Genomic DNA, 13495 nt, shown 5'->3' on the forward strand with positions numbered 1-13495 from the left:
AACCAAGCTCAACCTCGTAGCTAGCCCTACGAGGACAGGAGAGGGCTCTCTCCAAGTCACACTCAACGAATAAGTAAATGAAATGGCCTGAGATGACTTACAATGAACTATTTGTCTTAGGCTAGTAAGTGAAAATGAGTATAAAGAGTGATTTTTATGAATGACTTTGTTTCTGGGATGTTATGGGACCTCTGGACCTCAATGAACAGAGAACTTAACATAAAGGCATAGATTGTTTCGTGAGGCAAGGTAGGCAGAAAGCATAGCAATTTAGTCTTAAAATATGGCGGAATGGAGAGATTGATTAAGAAGGTGAAAAGCGAACAGGAGATGAATCCTTTTCAACAGAATAATGAACACTATACATGAAGTTTTCCTCTAGGTAGAGCAATAAAATTGAATTTTACCTAATCTCATTCAAAAAACTTCACTAGAAATGAATATGAAATGGACTATGAAACATAACAAGATACATATGAAACATAAGAGACACACTTGCTATACTCACAACCACATGAATCTCATGAAATAGAGCTGCTGCCTCTCATTAATTCTCTGTCAAAAATACATAGTGGAGAAACAAAGTTTTTTTCCCACAGTCTCCCAGAAGTTACAAGCCAACCAAACAAAAATTTGTTTGCAAATGGTTTGCATATAATATATAGAATGTGCCATCAAGAGATAGAACACCAAAGCGTCACAAAATGAAGGTGGAGAGCCAATCATCAGCTATAAGTGCAACACCAAAAACATGACACATGGCTTGGGTGACCCTTTTCCTTCCTTTGCCACTTGTATAACTGACCATATGGAGTGAAAATATTTATAAAACCGTCGTTCTCCTCCTCCTGTGCGTCGTTCTCCTTTCCAGGTGACTTTTGGAGGCCTTACCGATGTCCAAATTGAGTGTATGATAGCTCATTGGAAATGTATTTGAGTCGACTTTCCAACCCCACTGGTACGTTGCGATTTTGAGTTCATTTTCCTTGTCAAAAATCAAATCTCCCAAGACTAGTCGAACTTTGCCAAATGAGGCTGCCTAAAGGCAGAGTGCTGTTGCGGTAAACGTTTGAATGCCTTCGTCAATCCAAAATTAAGCCCATGATAGCTCATTGGAAATCTTGTCCTGTATAATTTCCAACACAACCAGAATTTTGTGATTTAGAGTTCATTTTACCTATCACAAATCAAATCTCGCAAGACTGGTCGAACTGTGCCAGATGAGGCTGTCTAAAGGCAGAGTGTTGTTACAGTCAACTTTTGAATGCCTTCCGCAACTCCAAATTGAGCTCAGGATAACTCCTTGGAAATCCCTCTATGTATCATTATCATTTGACTCATCAAGAAAGTCATTTGGACAACCAAGCTAGGAGAAAATTTGATTTTCCCGAGGTCGCTCCAGAGGTGCATCAATTCTCCCGAGACAATTGTATTTCTGACATTTCTTCAAAACCATGAAACCTGTGTAAAAAGTGAAGGACTTTTTTTCTTACTTGGTCTATTATGGACAAAAACCTCTCTCAGTTTTCCCAAATGCATCTTTGATTGCTCAGAAACAGCATTTGAGCGAAACATATCTCAATATGTGGGACTAGGGATTTGCTGAAATGAAGCGAAATGAAGGGGATAGGGAGCTTATAAATTCTTGATGAAATTTTGGGAAGTGTGGAGGAATGTTAGGAAGTAGGGGAAAGTGGGATCTTAGAAATTGAGTGAGGGGAAGGGGTCCAAAAAGGCAAAACACAGGCCCAACCATGGAAAATTGCTCGGTTGTAGCAAGAAACTAGGGTTTGTGCGAAAATGAGGAATTTGAGGGATATCAGTGATGGGAAGAGTTTGATAAGGTACATTATGGATAGGGAAAGGTGTATGAACATCAAGATACAAGTTTTTCTGATGATTTGACCATCCAAGAGAAATTAGCTTCAAAACCCTAGGAGAGGGAAATGAACCTTGTCTTAGCACAACTGAAACATGAACAAGGTGTGAAATGACCCAATGGAACTTGACATGATGATGACAACCCTCTGAATGATGTTAGACTCAGCTGAATGGTGACATTGACTGACATCTGGACAACTTTGAAAGGAGTGAAAGCAAACCCTAGGCCTAATGCCTAGTGACCAAATTTTACTTGAAGACTCACTGAAATGATAAAATTTGACCTTGACACCTTAAAATCACTTGTGTAAGAGCATATTTGATCACTGGAGGAAGGCTGCAAAGACTGACACTAACAAAAACCTTAATTTGCTTTGATTTCAGAATAAAAGAAACAATAAAAAAAAACATAAAAGAACATAGGATATATATGTATATATATATATATATATAATAAAAAAACAAAAAGAAAATAATGTTTAGCTATGAAAACCAGGTATGGCATAGACTAAACACCAATTCCTGTGAGAAAACCAAGAAATTGGCTTGCAAGAATTCTTAGTTTTTTTTTTTTAATTTCGGGTACAAACATCAGAAAAGAAAAAGTCATTTAAAATTAAATCTTAAGACCACAACATCATTACTTGAGGACAAGTCAAACCATTATTTGGGGAGAAGGAAGCCTGAACTTTTCATGCTTTCCTATTTTCCTACAAAGTTTATTTATATCCAGTAGAGAAAAAAGGTCTCTCTTCATTTTTAGCAAGTCTTAAGAAAAATCTTATCAGAACATATCTCAGAAGGGACCTGTATCATTCATGTTTTTTCAAGGGACCTGTATCATTAGGTACCTCTTATCATTCATCTGCCAGAAGGGACCTGTTATCATTTATTTTTCAGAAGGGACCTGTTCTGTCAGAAGGGACCTGTTATCATTTATTTTTTAGAAGGAACCTATTATTAATCATTTCTCAGCAAGGGACTTGTAGTCATAACTTCTCAACAAGGACCTGTTCAGAAGAAACTTTTTATCATTTTAAGGTAAAGGATCTGTTTTGAGAACATTTTTACAATGGGATCTGTTCAAAGGAAAACTACATCAGCAATAAGAAAACTTACATTCAAGATGAAGAAGATTAAAGACTGGAACATAAAGATGGGCACCATTACATTCTGCCTACATATATCAAACAACAAGCTCCAACACAGAGATCATATCAAACAACAAGCTCCAACACAAAGAAATATTGAAGGGCTGTAAGAATTGTCATTTTAAGTATTTAATTTCTTTTATTAATTTCAAATTTTTGATGATGAATTGTGATAATTATTGATTTTAGTTTCTAAATACCTAGCCTATCCTATATCATTCATTCTTTCATCCTAAGTCCTACCCTTTTGCCTATACCTTGTAACTATAACCATTTCCTATTTCTAAACATATATCCCTATTTGTATATATCCCTATTTTTATTTTTTTTTACCTTGTATTAATCCTGTATCTAATTGACTCATAGTCATGGATACCAATAGACCTATCCAAACTAAGACTGATTGCATAATTAAGGATTGAATTTTCAAAGATCCCAAGTCATAAAATAAATGATTTATCAGCTATAGCGCAAGTCATGAAGAATTTACAAAATTTGTATGGTTTTCAACCTACAAATTCCCAAGTTTCGTCATCTCGTGGAGGAACTCAACGCAATGGGGACCATTGCTTCCTAAGGGGGGAGGAATGGTCTAGGTGGATATTGGTGGCCACCTGCCAAGTCCACCTAGACCCCAACCATTGTTTCTCTCAGCATTTTCAGTTTCCTTAATTGTAGCACAACTTAATATTTTTAGCATTTTTTCGAGTCCTGAACTTCCGGAGCCATTTTTTAGGAAATCTGGGGGAAACATGGGTCCATGGACTGATGTTGCCCTTCCCAAAGTAGTAGTGCTCGGATAGATATTTCTAACGAGCTATTGTACATGTCAAATGAAGATCGTATGCCGAAGCTACGACCCCGAGAAGTTGATGTACCAATTTACCCAAATGGAGCCCACAGTTTGGCATTTCATCTTCTAGGGTTAGGTTTTGGAATGTTAAGGGTTTTCCATTGTTTCTCAAAAATAAATAGGCCTTTCAGCCTCATTGTAAGATAGTTCAGAGGCATGTAGCCACCACATCTGTTCTCAGAGATAAGCTACCATCGCCCTAACTGGTTTATTTCCATTACTGTTTGTAAGCATATTTTAATATTTTACATTAATGAAATGAAGTATTATTTCTGCTGCATATCTGTGTTTATGGTTATCTCTATAATTTTTTGCATTCCTATTTAAGTCTGGATCAGTGGTATCAGAGCGGTCTGCTTTTTCTCTATTTTACTTTGCATGTCCCCAACGAGGTCGGGATATAAGGAGTTAGGGCTTGAACTGGTCGAAACTTTGCAAGACCAGCCTCGAAAATCCCAACGGCCTCCCATGGAGGATGAGAAGAAAGACGAGGGGGTAGGAGATCCTATCAAAATATTGCTCGAAGAAGCCCTCGAGCGACAACGGAACGCGATGATGGACAGCTTTTCCCAGATCCTTCAGCGACTACCCAGAAGCGACGCATCGGCTTCTAGCAGCTACTTTGGAAACACCACGCCCTTTAAGGTACAAGTTAATTTTGAAATCCCCATATTCTAGGGTTAGATAGGCGCAGATGCCATAGATAAATGGTTAAATATGCTAGAGGGTTATTTTCCTGTTCATGAATTTTCGAGTCGGGAAAAGATTGTTTTCCCTCTTCTCAAAAGAAGCCCCCCACATCAAGGACTGGTGGGAAACCTACTGCGAGCAGAATGATGAAAGTACCGGCTCACTATTTTCAGCTGCACCCACCTGGAATTCATTCCGAGAGGCCATCGAGAAGTACTACTACCCTGTTGGAAGCTATGAGGATGAATACATAAAGTGGACCATGCTACGGCAGGGAAGGGACCAAGATGTGCCGAAGTTCACCAATCTTTTCCGTACCCTTCGCACAAAGTTGGGTACCAAGGATTCGGAGCAGCATTTGATACTCAAATACCACGGATATCTGCACAAGTACATCCAGGAAGAAATACAATTCCTGAACATCTCCTCACTCGGTACAGCATACCAATATGTTGTCAAGGTCGAGAAGAAGTTTAAACAAAAGAAGCGAGACTTTGGATCTGCGAATCCAAAGCAAGCCAAAGGTGCCCCTAAACCACAGAACAAAGGACAAAGTGAAGGCGGGGTAGCCCAAGACAACCCGCCAAAGCTGCAAGCAAAGAATAGCACCGCGAAGCTGAAAAAGGACATGGGAAAATGGTGTGAGTTCCATAAGAGCTCCACTCACAACACGAGTGTCAGGACAATCAGTCACTGGTGGCTGAGCTAAAGGTTTTAGAATCAAATGCATGTTCTGACTCTGAGTCAGAACCTGACAAGCAGAATGAAAAAGAGAAGCAGATCATTGATGTGGATCCCAATGCCACTGTTACTACTGCCAAGATCTAGAAAAATGAACCCGAAGATCCAGAGGAGGAGGAGCATCTCTTCCACTCCCAGATGTGGGTAAAGGGCTCCCCACTATAGTTCATTGTTGATAGCGGAAGCCAAAAGAACCTCATTTCGGTAGAGGTCGTGAAGCGGTTGGGCTTACTAACCACAACACATCCACAACCATACACCATCAGGTGGCTTCACCAAGGACGGGATGTTCACGTGAGCCAGCAGTGTCGCCTCCCATACAACGTCAAGCCCTTCACGGATGAGGTATTGTGTGACATTTCTCCCCTTGAAGTTTGTGATGTATTATTAGGACAACCATACTTGTGGAAGCGACATGTTGTGTATGAATCAAGGCCCTGTGATGTTATTATTACATTGGGAAATAAGTTGTACAAGATACCAGAGGTAGCACAGCCTGCCGCCATCTCTTTGATTACTACAAAACAATGCAGTAAGCTCATTTCCAGAACTGGGAAATTTGTTTTCCTGATGATACACCCTCAAGGAAAGAAGAAGATGGTGGTCGCGGCCTCTAGACAGGGCCCCTCTACACGACAACTGCAGATGGACAAGGTCGTGGAGGAGTATGAGGACATCTTCACCTCCCCCACAGGGGTTCCTCTACACTGTCAAGTCAAGCACTCCATCGATTTGACCCCAGGTGCACCGCTACCCAATGGACCAATTTATCGGTGCTTTGTTTTGGAGAATGATGAAATCAAGAGGCAGATCTAGGAGCTCTTGAAGAAAGGTCACATCCATCCGAGCTCATCACCTTGTGGGAGCCTGATCGTGTTGGTACAGAAGAAGGGTGGGACTTGGAGGCTCTATATTGACTATCGGGCACTGAACAAGATCACTGTCCGTAAAAGGCACCCGATCCTGCGGATTGATGACCTCCTAGACCAAATAAAGGGGGCGAAATATTTCAGCAAGATCGATCTGAAGTCAAGATATCAGCAGGTACCAATCGAACCCTCTGATGTGTGGAAGACTGCCTTCAAAGCCAAGGAGGGCCTTTTCGAATGGCTGGTTATGCCTTTCAGATTGAGGAATGCTCCTGCAACCTTCATGAGACTAATGGATGACATCTTGCGGCCATTCACCAACTCATTTGTAGTGGTATACCTGGATGAAATTCTGATCTTCAGCCAGAGTTGGGAAGAGCACCTCCACCATATCCGACAGTTTCTCCAAACACTGTGGCAACACAAGCTATGTGCCAATTTGGAGAAATGCACTTTTGGCATGACCCAGGTTCAGTATTTGGGATACATTATTGATGAACAGGGGGTGCATGTGGATCCAACCAAGATCCAAGTCATTCAGGATTGGCCATCTCCAACCACTCTAACACAGCTCCACAGCTTTCTAGGTCTTGCCAACTTCTACCGCAGGTTCATGTTGGGGTTTTCTCATATCACTTGGCCCTTGAGTCAAGTCTCCAAGGAGGAGCGAAAGCAAAATTATTTTGGTCTGAATCTCAACAGAAGGCATTCATGGAGTTGAAATATCGCCTCTGCATGACACCAGTGCTCGCGTTACTAGATTTACAACAACCATTTGAGGTTGAGACAGATGCCTCTGACTATGCTCTTGGGGCAGTCCTTACTCAACATGGGCATCCAGTGGCATATCACAATGAAACAGTTTCAAACACAGTCTGGAAGTATCCCACTTATGATAAAGAGATGTATTCAAGTGTGCAGGCCTTCTGACAATGGAAGCATTACATTTTGGGGAAGGAAACGGTCATCCACACAGACCACTGACCCCTGCAGTTCATACAGACCCAAGGGAAATTGCAGAATGATCGCCATCAGAAGTGGTCTACATACCTACAACAGTTCCATTTGAATATAGAGTATAAGAAGGGTAGCACCAATAATGTTGTAGATTGCCTTAGTCGACAACCAATCATGGCATTAACCACTGTGCTCAACTCTTGTGGGCACGAGACTTCTGATTGGCCACTTCTCTACAAAAGTGACCCAGAATTTGGCCACACATACCAGGCACTCTTGGAGGGTCGGCATATTCTATATTTTCACCTCCAGGATGCCCTGTTATGCCACCTGGGTCACCTTTGTGTTCCTTCAAGCGAGCGTGCCAAGATGATTTGGGAAGCACATTACAGTCAGGTTGCTGGGCATTTCAGGGTTGAGAAAATAGTGGCAGTACTGCAAAAGTATTTCTATTGGCCGAATCTTTGACACGATGTTGGGAAGTACATCAGATCATGTACTGCCTGTGCCATTGCCAAACTGATCATTAAGAAGCAAGGCCTCTATGCCCCATTGCCTACCCCTATTCGACCTTGGGAATCCATCTCCATGGATTACATGTTAGGCCTTCCTTCCACTAAGCATGGAAATGACTGTGTTTTTGTGGTCATCGACAGGTTCTCGAAGATGGCTATTATGGCGGCCTGCAAGAAGAATATCACAGAAGAAGCCACTGCTAAACTCTTCTTTGAACGAGTGTGTGTGCACTTTGGGATCCCACAGTCTATCATCTCAGATCGGGACAGTCGGTTCCTCAGTACATTTTGTGCCAGTCTCTGGTCAATGCTAGACACCAAACTCACTAAGTCCACAGCCTTCCATCCTCAAACTGATGGCCAGACAGAGGTTGTCAATAGGATCATTGTGCACATTCTGTGCATGTACAACTCAAAGAATCCATGCACATGGGACGAGAGCCTCCCCTATGTTCAACATAGCTACAATAGAGCTCTTCACAACTTTACTGGCCACAACCCTTTTCAGGTGGGCTTGGGATTCTAGCCACTATGCCCCATTGACGTGGACATGCCACTTGCAGCTACTCACATAGATTCGGCTCATGTCCAGTCTGAAACAGATAAGGAAACCAGCTTCATCGAGCACATCCAACATATTCGCCAGCAGTTCCATCACATTTTGGAGAAATCAAATGCCAAGTACAAGCAGCGACATGATCAACATCGGGTGCCACACAAGTTTCAGGTGGGCGACAAAGTCTGGTTGCATCTGCAAAAGGAACGCCTTACTGGAGCCTATCAGAAATTGAGACCACTTCGATATGGTACTTACACCATAACTAAGGCTGTGGGAGACAATGCATTTGAGCTCATCATTCCCCAATTCCTTGGCTTGCACCCAGTGTTCAATGTGGACCGCCTTTGGCCATACTTTCCACCATTACTAGACACATCCGACATTGCAGAACAACTCACACCCACAGAATTAAATCCAGATTGCATGGAACAAGTTGCAACTGATCTAATCATGGACACACATATCAAGAACACTCACCAGCAGAATATCAAACTGTATCAAGTTGTCAAAGTAGGCCAACTCCTTCACTAGGGAAAGTGGCTCACCAGGGACCAAGTTCAACAAAAGTTTCCTCATCTCGTGGAGGAACTCAACGCAATGGGGACCATTGCTTCCTAAGGGGGGAGGAATGATCTAGGTGGATATTGGTGGCCACCTGCCAAGTCTACCTGGACCCCCACCATTATTTCTCTCAGCATTTTCAGTTTCCTTAATTGTAGCACAACTTAATATTTTTAGCAGTTTTTCGGGTCCTCAACTTACGGAGCCATTTTGAGGCCCTAAACGACTTTTTTTAGGAAATCTTGGGGAAAAATGGGTCCATGGACCGATGTTTCCCTTCCCAAAGTGGTAGTGCTCGGATAGATCTTTCTAACGAGCTATTGTATGCGTCAAACGGAGATCGTATGCCAAAGTTACGACCCCGAGAAGTTGATGTACCAATTTACCCAAACGGGGCCCACAGTTTGGCATTTCATCTTCTAGGGTTAGGTTTTGGAATGTTAAGGGTTTTCCATTGTTTCTCAACAATAAATAGGCCTTCGAGCCTCATTGTAAGACAGTTCAGAGGCATGTAGCCACCACATCTCTTCTCAGAGATAAGCTACCATCGCCCTAGCTGGTTTATTTCCATTATTGTTTGTAAGCATATTTGAGTATTTTACATTAATGAAATGAAGTATTATTTCCACTGTATATCTGTGTTTATGGTTACCTCTGTAATTTGTTGCATTCCTATTTAAGTCTGGATCAGCAAAAGAAGTACATGTACACACTCCATATACCTCACATCTAGGTCCATCTGAAGAAGTAGATGTCAAATCGTTGAAGTTGTTCGTGCCATCAATCTCACTGCATCAATCACATGGGAATGGCTGCTTGCACATGAATGATGACACCTACACTCCACTTAGAAAAGTGGATGAATAATAGAATGAGAAAATGAAAAATTTGAACACACCATCAGATTTGTGGCGTCGAATTGTGCAAAATTGACTATCGAATTTCTAAATTCTAAGAAATTGAGAATTTGGGGCTCAAGGAATATTTTAGATTCCCCCTAGATTCCTCAAAGGTTCTGCTCCATGAGTGGACTGGAAATTTGCAACTCAAAAGGTGATTCTTCCCTTGCCATTGCAATCCCCATGGAAAACCATAAAAAATGATTGTAAACTTGACTATATTCTCACATGGAGAAACAGACAATGCCATTTCATTCAAGGTGTCGAGAAGTGCTGAAACCATATAAAATTCTGCCTCGAACTGCGTGCACTGCCTCCTCTCCCCTAGGTGCACTGACAAATTGTGTTTAAATAAAATTTCACCAGTGGATTTTCCCAAGTTAGCGGTTGGCTGAGTTGGTTAAGGAGTCTAGTTAATAGGGAGGAGGTCGAGCTGTCAAACCTCGCCTCCTCCTTTTTTATACATCGAATCCTTTTTTTTTTTAATTTTAAAAACCAATTTTTTTTTAAATTAAAGTTTGGTTGGGCCAGGTCCGCCTTGGGCGGCCCGCCCACCGTAACCACCTCTGTGGGTATTTCCTTAGATTATGGTGTTTGTTGTGGGTTGGGTCCTGTGCCCCAAGGGCCAGCCCACCCAAGCCCCTCATATATGGAGCCATGGAAAGTTTTGTGGATTTTTATGAAGGTTGTGGTTCTGTGGGAGGGGCCGGGGGTCGTGGTCCACCCCTCCACCATATATGTTTATGGTTATGTGCAGATGGGAGTTGGGGTGGCGAGGTTGGTGGCCCACCACCCCCTTTTTTTATATATATTTTGTTATATTAAAAAAAAGTGGGCATTTTTTTTTGGAAGTTCGATTTTGGACTAAAGGAGTCTTTTTAATGAGGAAATTTTTTTTCCCAAAATCTAGCTAGATTTGGCCAGATTCCATCCACTGGGAAGAGTCCAAATTGTGCCTTCATTAATCGTGCCTAGTCATCAAAAAGTCAACCCAACTTTGACTGCCTCTATCTCCTTCATCTGTACTCGGATTGGAGTATCGTTTGCACTGTTGGAATCAGGGTGATGAGCACTTCAATCTGATGTCAAGTTTATCATATTTCTACCACTTTGGATTTTGAGCTTTTTCCATGGCACTGGTGTCTGAAGAACCACCTGGATCAATCCTCCCGATTGAGGAGCTTTTGCACCTCCAAAAGCATGAAAAACAATCTACAACTTTGTTGTACCTTGTCTGCATCACAAATGTCATGTAGGTCTCGCTTCCATCTCCTTCACCTATGTTCTTCGAAGCCTTAAGCGATGATACAACACCTGCTACTTCTACAACTTGTAGTACATTGTTTCACAAATTACATGCTTTAATTTCATGACCAACTAATGACCCAAGCATCCCACACTTGCCATGAGTTTATAACACGTATTCGGTGGTAAATTTTACATCAGGATGGATACAATACCATAGTTATGAACACAAGGCCAACATATCATTGGTGCTTCAACAAGTGATGGAAAACACATCATCACTACAACACATGATTTATAAACATAAGGCCAAACACTATTGTTTTTATTTTACAAGTGATGGAAACACAACAACACTTTCAGAGTTTAAAATGTGACTCAAAATAACCAGACATCATTGTTTCTTAACAAGTTATGGAAACACATCATCACTTTTACATTTTAAAATACAACAAATGATTTACAAAAGCATAACCATGACAAGCTAACATGTCTAGAAACTATTTTTCACTTATCAAGGTGAATGGGTCACCTCCTTGTGGCAGTTTTTCTTGTCGAGCAACTGCTTCATCAGGTTCATGCATCAACACTTTGTCTTTAAGGTGATGCTCTAGATGGAGCCTCCAACAAGTGGCTCTTTGATGGCCATTTCTGTCGCAATGACTGCAATAGGTTTTCTCCTCCATATATGCTTACCATTTTTCTTTATCTGTTGTTGAGAGAGTACTTCATGCCTCATCCTTTTGTGTGCTACCATTCTTTTCCAACACTTAGAAGATGTATGGCTGTGTAATCCACAAAAGGTACATATTTTTCGATTCCATGATTTACGTTCATCATTAACAACATGATTATAATCAAAATGAACATTCGAATGTCAAAACTAGTTATACCTTTCCTTGTCGTCTCTAGTGTAAGTATGGCAATAAGAGCTTGCCTCATCTCTTTCCTTACAATGGGAACTGCCATGGGATGATTGGGATGTGTTCCCATCACTCTCTTTCCTCGACTATTTTGACGATGTCTCATAATCATATGACACCTTCGAGCATTCTCCTTTGGTGTATCTCAAGCCTGCAAATTGAGGTCTCCGCACAACCTCCAATGGTTGAGTTATTCCTTGGTTATTAACATCAAGTTCTTCTTCCTTCTCGTGTCTCATCCTTGTAAGTAGCCTCATGTTTGTCCCTGTAATTGGGATCTCCAAATCTCCAATAGAAATCATACTATGTGAAGATTAAACCAAAAGGAAATCAACAACTTTTACCTCCTCTTTCAATTTGTAAAGAACTGATGAGGGTTTCTCATCATCTGTTGTTGGTGGTTTGCTAGTTGTCTTGGTGCATTCCCCAACTTCCTTTCTGACATACCCAAGTCCTATTTGATAGGGAAATTCCTTCACTTTAATGGGGTTGACAATGCCTTGGCCATTAATGCCTAAGCCTTTTCCTTCATACCCCATTTTCTTCAACATTCTAGAGCCAATTCCCGTGGTATGATTTTCAAAAACAATGAAATCATCATCAGGAAACGTACATGAATTCAGAGAATTACATTTTACCTCACATGGGTCACACTGTAGCATTTCCAAGGCCTCATCCTTTGCTTGTAGCTATCTTAGAAAACTATATTTCTCCTCTTTCTCTCCATGTAGAAGCATCTTCAATTCAACATTCTCTGTTTGAAGGTGTTGTTTGTTGTGCTTCAGTTCTTCCTCAGCCTCTTCTGTGGCTTGCAATTGAAGCTGCAATCACTCCTTTTCCTCTGTCTCTTTCTATAGTGTTTCATACAAGATTTCTACCCTTTTGGAAATTTTGAGCATGGTCTCGTACATTGCTTTTTCATCCTCTGTCACTGCATGTTCCATTGTTCACGCTTGCAACTCACATCAATGCAAAGACCTCTTTGATACCACTTGATCCGGGTGCAGGTGTGACAAAGGACCATTCCAAGACCTTTTACTTTCGTGATGTGTTAAATTTCATATTTAAAAGAACATAGATGAATACATCTACATGTTGTAAAGAAGAGGAACATGACAATCATCAACACATGAAAACATAAGCCATTGATAACGGAGTTCGTCCAAGAGGGACTACATCTCTAGGCCTCAGTGTCAAGATGGTGTAGGCCGCTACATTAAGTGTTGTCAATATTGATGATGTACATAAGAGATGATTTCGCTATCATACAAGGAAAATGCCCTCACGTAGGAGTTGCTCCAAGAGATGTTCCACTACAGGAACTGTCAGTCAAAAGACTCCTATTAGTATGACACAAACTGATGCATGATGATAATGATCATCACACCAACATGGCATAAAAGGGATCACAATGAAAACATACATGGTGACAACATGAGTTCCCATCAACATACAATAAAGGGGTCTCGAATAAAACATGACGAATCATGACACAAGTAAGAAAACAAGTACATCACACCGATGATTCTGCATCACATCAAGCAGGAATCATGAAAATGAGTAAGAAACAATATCCCACATCAAAAATCAAATAGAGGTCTGTGCAGCAAAATCCAGGGCAAAAGAAGTACATGTACACACTGCATATACC

The sequence above is a fragment of the Pinus tabuliformis genome, chromosome 4_2 (assembly GCF_031772625.1).
Source record: "Pinus tabuliformis cultivar Carrire ecotype Pingquan chromosome 4_2, CPIR1, whole genome shotgun sequence".
Lineage (NCBI taxonomy): Eukaryota > Viridiplantae > Streptophyta > Pinopsida > Pinales > Pinaceae > Pinus > Pinus tabuliformis.